This window comes from Ursus maritimus, unplaced genomic scaffold, assembly GCF_017311325.1.
Source record: "Ursus maritimus isolate PB19 unplaced genomic scaffold, ASM1731132v1 scaffold_10, whole genome shotgun sequence".
In the NCBI taxonomy this organism is placed as follows: Eukaryota; Metazoa; Chordata; class Mammalia; order Carnivora; family Ursidae; genus Ursus; species Ursus maritimus.
In genome coordinates, this window is record NW_024423344.1 from 40,864,102 (window position 1) to 40,876,694 (window position 12,593).

A 12,593-nucleotide genomic window follows, 5' to 3' on the forward strand; every position below is an offset into this window, starting at 1 on the left:
TCTCTCAGCCTTCAATCATCTTCTCTTCTGTGAAAAGTTCCTGGTGCTTTTAGACATCATTCATAAAATTTCAGCAGTCATTCTTAATAAAAATCCTATAACTAAAATAAAAATGTAATAATGACTTAAATATGATAATCTAACAATAATATTCACATTGTTAATGTTTGATCATTGGTTTTAAAATCAAGAACCTGTCACTGACACCCACTGATTTTTTTTCTTTCAGTGTTCGGTTTCTTTACTAACCCCCATCTCTCTAAAGGGCAGGTGCAGGCAGCTGGGTAGATGGCAAAAGATGTTCACTTGAAGATACTGCTCTGATTGGAGACTTTGCTCACGTGCTGGAGGGTCCTCTCCCAGGGAAAGTACTCTCAAACCGCTCTCTGGGTCTCCTTGCTTCCAGGATCCAGTTCCCAGCCTTGGAAGACGTAGACTCCCAAAATGGAATGGATACTCTTAGTTCCAAAGAGGAAGATGCTTACAAAGGCATTCTTCCTTAGCTTGTCCAGTCACTGGAACATTCCACTGATGAGACTGCAGCTCATGAAGGTCTGGGTGAGCTCCTCAGAGAAGCAGTATGTGGAGTATCATAGGGACCAGCCATTCTTATCAAAATACAGCAGTGCCACAGAAAGGGTGTCCTTGTTGGAGCATTTACACTTAAAGTCATGCAACACAAATGTCATCTTGGACAAGTGAGCAAAGGAGTCCTTGGTCTTCAGCTTAGCAGCCAGTACCTGCTCGTCTTCATCCATCTCCTCGGGAGCAGGGCCAGTGCGCTTTTCTCCTCTTTCCGCTCAGGCTGGGGATTCTGCTTTTCCTCCAATGAACCTTTCTCTTTCTGTGAGGTGTCCTTTTTAGGCTGTGTGTCTGCAAACATTTTAACATCAAACTATCTTCTCACAGAGTTTCACCTTTCCCCAAACAGCCTGAAAGTGGGACTGGGTTAATGCATCTAAGGAACCAGTGGTTGATATTGGGGAAGGTCTGGCTGAGAGAAAGCCCCAGGACTTGTTGATGGAGCCACAGCAGCGTTCAGACAACTGTGATGTTAGCCAGGGTCCTGTGCTCTCCATTAAAAAAGTCCTCATTTTGAGGTGAGCATCCAGCAGCCCCAGAAGTTACCCCGCCTCCTCATTTCCTGCTTGTTGTGCTGCAAGATGCCCAAGATGGGCAGGTACTGGCTGGTAGCACTATGTTGCTATCAACAAAGTTCACCCAAGGCGTCACCTGTTGTTTCTAGAGTATATCCCTGCGGCTCTTCATTGCGCACATGGTAAGCAGCGACACTGCTCTCAAATACACAGGATCCATGGTCACCCTGAAGTTCTGGAAACTTGCTGGAAATTTATGGAGAAATTTAGGGGTGTAGTTGGTTTGGACAAAGTGGAAGTGGGGTGCTACAGACAATATGCCAACCTGAATTCCATTGTACTGAGCTGCAAAGAGGGCCTTAAAGTCCTTCCAGTTTCTGGGATATGCGTATAGGATTCCAGCTGTCATGGTGATTTCACAAAGGGGCCACTGATTCTTCTTTAGCAGCTTTTGCATTTATCCCTACATCTTCATTCCAACCATCACTGCCATCCCATTCTCTTGTTCTTTTGACAACACCATTGTGGATGATACCTAACTGATCACCCATCTAGCCCATCTTCAATCCTGTCTCATGTATTTCCAGAATGCTCTTTTGAAAATGCATATCTAAGTATAACACATATCCACTTAAAACATTTCTATGTTTCCATATCACTCATTGGATACAATCCATAATCATTTCATTGATGTAGAAGATCTCCACTATCTGGCCCTTAAGTATTACTGCAAATGATTGCTGACAAATTTCCAATCTTTACCTCCTCCACCAGACAAAACTATTTATGGTTTCCTAAATATATAAAAGAGTTTTCTGTCTCTGTGCCTTGGCATATGTTCTGTCATTCTGGAAAACTCTTCCACCTACTTAAGGACCTGAAAAATGGCTGCTCAACTCTAACTCAAGTATATTGGCTCTATGAAAATGTCTCTGACTATGAAAATGTTTGTCATTTATTACCTCCTTGTGTTTCCTTTCCATGTTTTACAAGATCTTATCACTGGCACTCTTTTCATTGTTCTGAAATTATTTCTTTATGTGAAACAAGTTGATCATTTTGAGCTTTTTTACTATTAACTTCTAAAGAAAAGTCTAAACAGCCATATTTTTAATCACTTGCCCCCCCTCCCCCCGCAAAACCACAGAAAATCAAACAATGGATGAGTTCCAAATCCATGGTTTCCTGGTCAATAGACTGAACAGAAAACACCGATCAACTAGGTGACCATATTTTCTTTCAGGAATTCCAACTGGAAAACGTAGGGGCAGTAAAGTAGCTTTTAGCAGAAGATAAATCTAGAAAGACCCGCTCAAGGAAACCCTGAAATACTTTGTCATATAAGGAAGAGCAAGATTCATGCTGGAGTTGGGAGGAAAGAGTAGTTAGGAGTAAACAGGAGCTATATGACAAATCAAGTATCTGTGCACAATGGAGAACAAGACAAAGTAAACTTGTAGCAAAAGGGAGGAATGATAGAAACTAGGAGGGTCATGAGTCATTTTATAGCAGAACACATAATCATTAATAATTCTGTCTAATCTTCTATAGTTGATGTTTTTAGTGTACTGATGGAGAATCCCCCCCTCCAAAAAAAAATAGGTTTCTAAATTTTCTCATCGGTCTGCAATATTATAATTTCTATCTGCTTATGGTCTAATTATGCATTTTTTTCTTGGATGAACAGTTATTCTTAAAACAGCTTCTCCATTACTGGGAGTGTCTTGAGTGACTCTCTTCTTATTAACCATGAAGTCATAACTAGAACATTTTTTTCCACCACAGTAGGAATTTCACACAGGCTGGGATACTCTCACCTCTCTCATATCTAGAGTAGAAATACTCTAGGAAATATTTCACAAGTTGGGCTATGAGGAAGCTAAACACCAAAATGTGATTTTTTGCATTCAAAACTTTAAATCTTTCCGAGAGAAAAAAGTTACACACCGGACTTCACAATCCACTCATGCAACCATGAATCTGCTTAATTCAAAGAGTGTGTATATTATTGGTAATATCAGAATCATTGCTATGTTCTCAGTGTTCTGACACCCTAATAAAAATTTCTAAAATAATGACATACCCAATATATGACAAGATCTGATTTTGAAAACATGTGATCTACTGATCAATGAATTTCAGTTAACTACATAGGTAATATTCATGTTCTCTGGATAATAAGGAGAACATATATAAGGTAATTTTTTCATAGCTAAAAAGATACTAGTAGAGGCAGAACAATGTTCCCTGATACATCAGGACATAGAAAATTCACTATATTTGACCACTACATTTCCTTCTTCCCAACACTCTCCATGTTTTTGTTAGGATATGGGTAAGTCTAGAATTGAGCCCTTGTGTTTCATGAACAAACCCACCAGCAGATGGAGTTGGGCAGGTGGATGTTGAGAGTAAGAGCAGTTTGGTAAAAGGTCTGTTGAACCAGCCAACAGATTCCATTCCCCTAGCCAAAATCATCAGCTCAACTGAGAAAGAATTATAGGGCCATTCTTTGAATAGCGAGGTAAAAAGTGCTTTCTTCTTCCCTACCTATGGGAAAATGAAGAAGCTGTTATTTCTAATTACTTTTAACTGTGAGGAAATCAGCCTAAGGACAAAGGAAGAGAACAAAAATAAAGAAACATTAAAGAAATAGATGAATCCCTGATCAAATTAAGTCTCAAGACTTTCTTACTTCTACATATTCACATACACTAGCCAGTATACCTGTTGTACAATGGTATGGATTGTAAAATGATATTAACAATACAATCCCATCTCTTCTACAATGGTATGAATTCTTTACACCAAAGTCCCTAGCATACAAATGTGTGTGTGTGTATACACACATATATGTATATATTTCCAGTATCATGTATGTTTGGTTGTAAAAAATTCATTACATATTTTTTATTTAAAAATGCTTTTGATTCCTGGTTGATTCTAAATAACCCACAAATTTGTTTGTTTGATTGCTGTTATTAACTATATAGGCTCCTAAGATAGTGTCCTTTATAGCTCTTTCATTATAGACTTCTCCAGTCCAGAGAGCCTTTCTTGCTTCTGATCTCCTTCATGATTGTTCTCCCTTTTCTTTTTCATGGTATTCTTTTTTTTTTTTTTTCAGTTTATCCTACTGCTTCTGCAATATTATTGACTTAATGAAGTTTCACGGGGTGGTTTAAAAAAGTACAGCCTATTAAAACCTTTCTATATCTCCCTGGGTCTCTGGAGTTCAACTTTACTATTAAAGTGCATACAACTTAGAAAATAAAGTTTTTAGAGGGACACCTGGGTGGCTCAGTTGGTTAAGCGTCTGCCTTCGGCTCAGCTCATGACTCCAGCATCCTGGGATGGAGCCCTGTGTTGGTCTCCCTGCTCAGTGGGGAGCTTGCTTCTCCCTTCCCCTCTCCCACCCCACTGTGCACTTTCTCTCTGTCAAATAAATAAATAAAATCTTTTAAAAAATAATAGTTCTTAGATAGATACATAGATAGAATATATAGGTAAATTAGATTGAAGATTGAACATACATATTGTATGTCTTTGGAGATATGTCTGCATTATCTCATTTTACTGTACCCCAAATAAGGATTTTACCCTGAAACCTACCAGTGTGAATGCTCTTTGTAGAATTCCCCACTCCTTAAGTATGAGATGCATGGTGGCTTGTTTCCAAAGAATACACTTTGGAAAGAGAAAAAACAAAACAAAAGAATAACTTTACAGTGGAGAAATCTGTCAAATACCACTCAGCCAGGTGATCCGGGTTAACATCAATAAGTCATGTCGATTCATGTACCCTTGGTATGATGTGATCAGAACAGAAGTTGTCTCTGCAGTCTTCCAACCAAAAACCCATAACCCCAGTCCAATTATAAGAAACTAATCAGACAAATCCCAGTTGAGGGACATTCCACAAATACGTGAGCAGTTTTCCTCAAAATTGCCAAGGTATCAAATATAAGAGAAGGGAACAAGGGAAGTCTGAGAGATTCTATGGCCAAAGGAACCCAAGGAGACATGATGACTAATTGCCATGTGGTATCCTGTAAGGGATTTTAGAGTAGAGAAAAGACATTAGGTAAAAACGAAAGAAATACAAAAAAGAAGTATGAGCTCTAGTTAATAATAATGTATCAATACCCGTTCATTAATTATGACAATATACTAATGTTAACATGTAAATAAAATGGGAAGTGAGGTGGGTGTGTTTGGGAACTCTGTCCTATATTCACACTTTAAAAGGCTCAAAAAGTATTCTAAAATAAAAGAGATTATTTAAAAAAATAAGCTATATTTGAGGTCCTTGAACTGGCTTAGGTGACATTTTCTACCTTTGAGCCACTATCTAGAGCCTAAGCCAGAAGCAGGCTAAGTGAGCACCTTAGGCCATTTTCTCCATGTCCATACCATTGAGCTCTTACATCACTGAGCTCTGACATTTAGGTAGAGAAAAAGTCACACACACACACACACACACACACACAGAGAGAGAGAGAGAGAGAGAGAGAGAGAGAGAGAAAGAGAAATAAGAGAAAAGCAGGCCTTCTCCCAGGCTGTGGATCCAACTCTCAACCTGGTGAGCTTATCAAGAACATCAGAGCTGTGCCAGTGAAAGGGGCCCAGATGCGAAAAAATGTGAGAACAGACATCAACGCCAAGAGAATAGTTGCTTGTCTGTTTCTATTTACAGCCCCATCCATTCCTTTCCCTATGGTCTCCTCCACCCACTGATGAATCATCAGTGTCCTCCATCCACATCATAATTTCTCTCCATGTGCGTAGATGAGGGAAATACTAAAATATTAACACAGCATTTACTGTGTACCACTCAGACAACAAAAAAATCTTAAATAGCATAGGTGTTAAAAATGATAAATTTTAAAAAGCCAATAGAGTATGGTCATAATTTAGGACATATTAGTTACATATAGCATAATCTTTAGCAATAGCTTTTATTTTTAACTTTAAGGAAAATCACAATGAAATCCACATGAGATATATTTGCTCTTGTTTATAACTCCATTACCCTCATATGTTGACATTTCATACAAGAATGACTGCATTATCCTAGTTTGTATTTAATAGATATATTTTGTGACAATACAACATATGTTTTGTTATATTGCTTACTACAAACTAATGTCTCCTGTTATTTTTTTTCTCTCATGTTAATCCACATGCATCTTCATTTTGCACTTTTGTCTAGTCTTCCTATTATTTTTACATTGCCAAGTCGTTAAAGATGAACTTACGGATGTATAGTTAACTGCTCCTGTGTTAACAAATTTACCACAAACTTAGAGGCTTAAAACAACACACATTGATTCTGTCATAGTTTGTATGGGTCAGAAATGCAGGCATGGCTTAGCTGAAACTTCTGATTAGGGTCTCAGAAGGCTGTAATCCAGGTGTTTAACAGGTTATGCTCTCATTGGTAGACTCATTGGGGAAGCCATTACATCCAGATTGTTCCATCTTTCCTTCCGATTGTTGGTAGAATTTATTTTCTTGAGGCTATGTAATTGAGGGCTTGGCTTCTTGATGGCTATTGGCTGGAGAGTGTCCTCAACTCTGAGAAGCTGCTTAGAGTTCCTCGAGGCTGCCCACAGATTTTATCCATGTGATCTTTCCTAATATAGCCACTCTCCTCACCAACCAGCAAAGAGAACTTCTAGACCAAGTCAGCTAACAAGATGGATTCTTCCATAGATGATATAACATGCCATCACCTCTTCCACATGCTAGTGATTGAAGCAAATCACAGTTCCCTCCCACCCTCAAAGAGAGAAGATTACACATCGGTATGAATATTAGAAAACGGGAAACATGACTGGTTGCCTTAAAGTCTATCCATTACAAACAACATAGTTCAAAGTTATGACTATGTAGCACCTTTCAAAATATGCCAGAATAGATGTATTTTTATATGAATTGTCAATATATTAGCAGCAAACATATGAATATCATAAAGTCAAAGTTCAGAGAATGTTTTATATAATAGTGCTTTTTTGTGTGAAAAGAGTTGACTTTACTCATTTATTTATTTATTTGTACATGCCTATTAATTCACAAAGTATCTTTATTTAGAAGGCCACCCATAAAAGTATAATACCAGCAGGTTTTTTTTATGAGGAAGGCAACTGAGTAAATTTTTATCTTATTTTATTTATATATTGGAGCCGTATTAATGATGACCTATCTAATAATATAGTTAAACTTTTTAAAAATCTGTATGCAGCATTACAAAGAGCCACAAACTTTAAGCAATATCACAAAATATTAAAGCTAAGAGCCATCCTTATTTTTTTTTTGAAATTATTAGTGATGATGTATCAAATAGAAACTTCTGGCTGAGGAGCTAGTAGAAGCAGGCATTAAAAAGATAACATGTATTAAATACTCTGGCAGTTAAAAATATTTGAAACTTCCACCTTCTTTTGTGTTGGTCCACCAGAGAGCTGAAAAAAAGGAAAGTGCAAAACAATACATAGAATCTGAGGGTTGTTAGCAATTAGGGAAATTTACTGGCAGACCTCAGTGACAAACACAGTGATCCCCACGGCATCAACACAAGATTTTGACATCTTTTTAGATATGTTAACATCTACTTTTTTTTTTTTAAAGACAGACATATTAGTAGTTAATGATTTTGGCTCCTGGACACCGAAGTAGAATTTGAGGTCTTTGCTGATCACAGAGGCTAATCTTGTTCACTGTGATTTTTCACTGTTGAAATTAACAATGTAGACCCGCAAAAGAAAGAAATAGAACAGTGTTTATGAGCTTACAATTTTTGAGGCGAGTGACTTTTAAGAGTTTTCAGAATGAAGTGACTGAGCAATATTACAACCATATTTTGAAAACCTTTTAAATGAGCTGTTTGCAATGCTCTCATAAATGCCCTCTTCCAAGCTCAACCATTTCTGTTTTGTTTCTGCCCATGCGTTTGAATGTTGCCCTAGAGGCTAAGGGATATCAGTCATAAGCACTAGAGTCAGACTGCGGCCAGAGTAGATACAGATGTACAAATCCATCTTTCTCCATTTGAACAGTCTGCTAAATTCTGCATGCAGCTGCTGGCTCTGAATGCTTTTTAACTCTTCCATGAAATATTTTCCGAGAATATTAAGTATATATTATTTTTCTCTCCATCTACTATCCATTATTTCTCTATTCCATCATTTGGATGCATAATTTAGATATAATGGATCTGATGATGATTACCTCAAATCCCTATAAAGTGAGTGTCTCCATCAATATCAAGGTCCCAGGACATTCTTGTCTATTCTTTGATTATACAAATAACATGTAATGAAGCAAAGCAAGAAAGCAAATATCACTTTAATTTTAGAATAAAGCTATTGGCCAAGTTTCTTCCACAGTCAGTGTTCCATCAATAGCTTTAAAATAGGAAGGGGGTAATGAAGAGAATAAAGATGCAAGGTAGAAAAGATTGAGGGTAGAAATAAAATCCTCACGATGTTTCGGCTTGAAAAAAAAAAAAGAAAGATAAGAAAAATATGGAATGATATGGGTGAACGTTTTCCTACTTTTCCTCACTGTTGGGAAGGTTTAGTTGCTTTCCACTGAATGTCTCTTCACCCTTCTGTTCACTCTTAACCATTTCAGAGGATTGAATCTAGCTGTTGTAAATGAGCACATCTAGCAACTTCGTTTTCAACAGAAAACTAAAATTGGGCAATTTTCCCACTCACGTCCACCCACCAGTGTTAAGTGAATATATCAGCGAAGTAAATCATGCGTAAATTCCCCCCTTGCTGTAAATGAACATCTTCTAGAAATATGTTGCCAAAGGCAGTTCAGTTCTAATCTTTAAAAGAGAAGCCTGTCCTACTCGTGAATGCAGACATCTATTCCTGCTCGTATCAGAATGCAGACCATTACCACCGAATAAGCTTGGAGCCTGAGCTACGCTCACAAAATGAAAACAGTGATAGTTTTTCTAGTAAGAAACCGATTACACAATACAGACTCATTCACATTATAGGGTTCTGGCGTGGGCCGTCTGTAGCACACAAGCAAATTCTCCTAATTACTGATATCTCTCTGTGAAGGCCCGTGTTCTCTGTGTGTGTTTTGCACTTTCCTTTTCATCAGCTCCCTTGTGGACTAAAAGCAACAATTCTGCCAGGCGAGCTTAACAGATGCCATTTTCTGACCCAGCCAGTAAAAGGTCTGTTGCTTTGTTTTTTGCTGGAAATATTTCTTGTTGGATTGTACAAGGTTTGTGTTTTTCAAACTGAGCCACCAGTTTGTAGCCCAAGTTTCAGCTTATAAATCTTATCAAAATAAAAAAACCAAAACTATTCCCAGTGCACTTATGGCATACCAATCAAAGCCTGTAATGCCTGCCAAAACTCTAATCCATAAAGTCAGTGACGAGTGAGGGACATGATAGGGTCAGGCACAGAGAAATCAGAGCAAGCAGCACTCGGTCCAAGTAAGCATGCAGGATCCAAGATCTATATACAAATCCAAGGTCAAGGCCAGTTAGTACGCTGAAGACAGCAAAGGATGTGAACTTAGAAGATATTAAAACATTTTTCTACAGTATAGTCATTTCTGCAAAGTTTCTGTGAAAATCTTGGACTCTGCCCAATGTTTATGTCTCTTTTTTGAAGGTTGTAACATCTGGGACCACTGTTTCTGCCATATAGACCCTTTTCCACCATCTACTTTCCCAAACTGCCCTAAATCTGACATCTAGCTATCTCCTTACTTGAGTATTCATTGATTTCCTTCATTTCTACATTACCATTGTGCTTGTGATCTTTATCTTTTGACGTTAAACTTTACTCAGTCATTCCACAAATATTTAGAAATTTTCCATGATGTCCCAGTTTCCTTTGACTTACAGTTGCTTTTTTCTTTCTACCTAGGTATAAGAACCTCAAGGATAGGTATTTGGTGATATAAACTTATTTTTACATCTCCTATATCTTTTAGCATAGTACAGGATACAAAGTGAGAATTTCATAAGAACTTTTTAATTAAAAAAAAAGGTAAGATGAAATTATAAACAGAATACAGATATATATTAGAATTTAAATCAAATATGCTTATTTGTATATTGGAAATGTGTATATAAAATTAGCAATAAATTTCTCAGTAAAATTGCAAGTTACATCCAGAATTAGGGATCTAGCATTTGATAGGCTGAAGAAGGGGGCAGAATTAGAGTCAGAGTAGAATTGTCAGAATCATAACTGATTGGACACAAGATAAATTAAGAGATGGTTTTATAGAATGACTTCTGAGTTTAGGGATAAATGATACAAAAGTATCACCACAAATCACGATTTTATGCTCTTTCTTCCAGACTAAACTTTCTTTCAGCATTGGTAGCTGAGTCCTATTCCTTGTCAACTTCACTATCCAAGATAGATAAACATTTCATTTAGCATTTATTTAGCAAATATTTATTGGATGAATAATAAGAGAAGACACCAAACTGGCATAGAGATGCATAAGACCTAGCGGACAATTTAGTCAAGACAGATGGTATTTAAACCAGGGAACTCGAGACACTCTACGCATTCACAAAGTGCTATGGAAACACATGTAATCTGGCCTTGGAATGCAGAGAAAGGTTTTACAAAAGGAAAAGTGACATTTGAGTTGAGTATAGAAAACAGTAGTATTGAATTGAGTAGAGGACACTCTAGCCAAAGGAAACTGCCTACACAAGCCCATAGAGACCAGAAAGAGCATGTTTTAGGATAATTCCAGGTCCCAGTCTTTCCTAACTCTTCCATTCTTCTGTAAGTAAATGGGCAATGCTCAGCTAGGTCCTAAGATATAGTGTTTTGTGTAAGAAGCAAATCTAAGGAATGCTGAAGTTTTATTCCTAGAGTAAAACATAAATTTATTATTTAAGTGTAATTTATTTATGGCTAGAATAAATCACTGGATATTGTTAAAAAAAGATATTTTCTGGTGACCTGGGTGGCTCAGTTGGATAAGCATCTGCCTTGGACTAAGGTCATGATCCCAGGGTCCTGGAATGGAGCCCTGCCTCCAGCTCCCTTTCAGTGGGGAGCCTGCTTCTCCCTCTGCCGCTCCCTCAGCTTGTGCTTTCTCTCTCTCTCCCTGTCAAATAAATAAATAAAATTTTTTTTAAAAAAGGTATTTTCTGAATGCAGCATAGTAGTAAGCACATGATAACAATGGAGGTGACTCCAAAGAAACAAAGACAAGAAGAGTTTGTGGTAGTTTATTGGTTTGTTCCTTTGTTTTAAATCAACTCAAGACATCTAAACTCCGAAGGTCAAAAGACAGGCCATGATTTGAGCTTGCGTTTTGGCTTCATTTCTCCATTTTACATTGTGTGTATAAGTCAAATTACAATAATGAAGTAGAAATTTCACTTTCTCAAAGTCCTTTGGGAAACTCTGCTACTAAACCAGGTCAAAGCAGTTTGACAAAATTATTTAGAGTTTTAAAAAATAGAGTTCATTATTCCCCAAGTGCTATATTTTAATACTTTTTTTTTCACGTCTGATAGTTCCAGGTCATCATGGTGACATTCTAATAGTCTGTTTTACACATTTCCCTCAAAACTAGGATTTACATGGACAATCATGAAATTTTTATACAAGATAAAACAAGATCTCCATCTTACTGATATACGGCATTATATTTTTACTGATTTTGTTTAATGTAAAAAATACTTTCTAAGGCCAAATTTTAACTTTTTGCTAGGTTTCTTTTTAACATTCTTCCCATGTGAAATGAAAGTGGGGAAGTGACTATGTTAAACTTGAACTGTAGTACCTTGAATTCTTCAAATTGTGAGAGGAGTCTTAAGATAAAAGAGAAGGGTAATCACATTGCCTTTCCTGTTTCCATAGAGTACAGAACTCCTTCTATTCTTAAGGAAGTTGTAACAGCACAATCTGTGTGCCTGAGTGCTGAATTGCACAATAACCAATTGAGGGAGAATTGGGAAAACTGAAATTAAACAATCAAAGATGTCACTTTCTTTCTTCTCTCCAAAGGGTAGAATGTATAGAAAATTTTCTTAAGTTTTGTGATTTCCTTTCCTTTTACCTTTTCTTCATGACAACTCCTTACTCCTCTTGCAATAGGAATATCAAGTGCGTTAGTGTGAACAAATAAAATCTGATGTCTGCAGAAAGAAAAAAGCAGAATACCCCAGCACACTACTTCATGTCCCCCACCCGATTGTTCTCTTGTTATGTATCGACCTTTGTTTCAATGTCTTACCAGCCCAGCAGGTAGGGGGTAGAGGAAAAGTTGTACCCAAAGGGTCATTGATCCCACTTAGAACAGTGTGGAAAAGTCTCTCTAGCCTGTTACTGCAAGAATGGGTTGCCTGGCAACAATGCCCACTCAGGCACCACTCGTGCAAGTCGAATCAGTACAGCTGTCGGACACAATTGAGACAAGTTGCTTTTTTTTTTTTTTTAAAGATTTTATTTATTTATTTGACAGGATAGAGACAGCCAG

At 37.3% G+C, this 12,593-nt stretch overlaps 1 pseudogene; it reads right to left on the bottom strand.

Moving 5' to 3' along the window:
* Positions 1 to 302: 302 nt before the first annotated feature.
* LOC103677654 lies at positions 303 to 1,506 on the bottom strand (annotated as a pseudogene).
* Positions 1,507 to 12,593: the final 11,087 nt, after the last annotated feature.